Genomic DNA, 1,202 nt, shown 5'->3' on the forward strand with positions numbered 1-1,202 from the left:
TATACATATAAATATTTTTTTTCTGTCCTTTATCTATTCAATTACTTCTAATATTTCTGGATTATACTCTGTCTCTCCTTAACAGATCATAACTGAAAAAATGCTCAAACTTCCATTGCTATCTCTGGATTCTCCTTTCAGGGACAGTGTCAAAATGGTAAATGGTTACCATCTATCACTTGTGTGTCTTATGGTTACCTGAGCTTAACACTGACAAAAGACAATACATTGATTTCCTTAAATCTCAACTTTCTTGACTTTTCTCCAATGCCATTATAATTCTGTCCATAAATGCAAGATCTCTATATCCTCTATGTTCATTTTTCTTCTTTTTCCTAATAAAATTCAATAAATTATTGATTTATATTTTTAACTCATAATACAGTTGAGATTTCTTTCTCCCAGTGTACTTGGATAATTAAATTTAATAACTGGACTTATTAATGTTAGAAACTTATGTTTGACAATGGGGTAACCTGTGTCCAAGATTCCCCTCAATGATCTCTATCTTCTACTATTCATGCCCATTTGTTAATTCATTTGTATTAGTCTAAGTCTGGGTGATGTAGATAATTCAGCAAAATTGATGGTATGTTGCTTTGAGATTCAATTATAAAATACAAAGAAACTGCACCTTCCATTTTGTTTATACTTTTCCTTCTCCATTAGTTTATTTCTAAGGGAAAACAGCTAACCCTGAATCACTATAGAGGCAGATATAGCAAGGAATGGAGATCTCTGTCCAATTGCCTGTGAGAGACTGAGTTTTACTGCCAAAAATCACATGCATGAGCTTAGAAGTAAATCCTCCCAGCCTTTAGATAAATGCAGTCCTACCTGATAACTTGTTTTCAGTCTTATAATAGACCCAAAGCCAGAGATATTCAGTTAAGCTTCTTCTAAATTACTAACATATAAACATTGTGAAAGAAATAAATACTTGTAGTTTTAAGATGTTTACTTTTGGGACTGTATGTTATGCATCAGCAGATAATACTATAAGTTTATAATAAAAATATTTATACAATTAAATTGTTCTGAAAAGTGAAAATAATAGAGAAGGTCTAGCAGAGAACTTCTAGGGACACAGTACTGGGGAGAGGAGTCTGAACCATTAGTGGAGAGAGTTTGGTGGTGTTAGGGACATGGGAGCTCTGGTAGCATAGTGGCTAAGACACTTACCTGCTAACCAGACGGCTGGC

Source organism: Orycteropus afer, unplaced genomic scaffold (genome assembly GCF_000298275.1).
Source record: "Orycteropus afer afer isolate SDZICR_OR568_19922 unplaced genomic scaffold, OryAfe1.0 scaffold00523, whole genome shotgun sequence".
NCBI lineage: Eukaryota > Metazoa > Chordata > Mammalia > Tubulidentata > Orycteropodidae > Orycteropus > Orycteropus afer.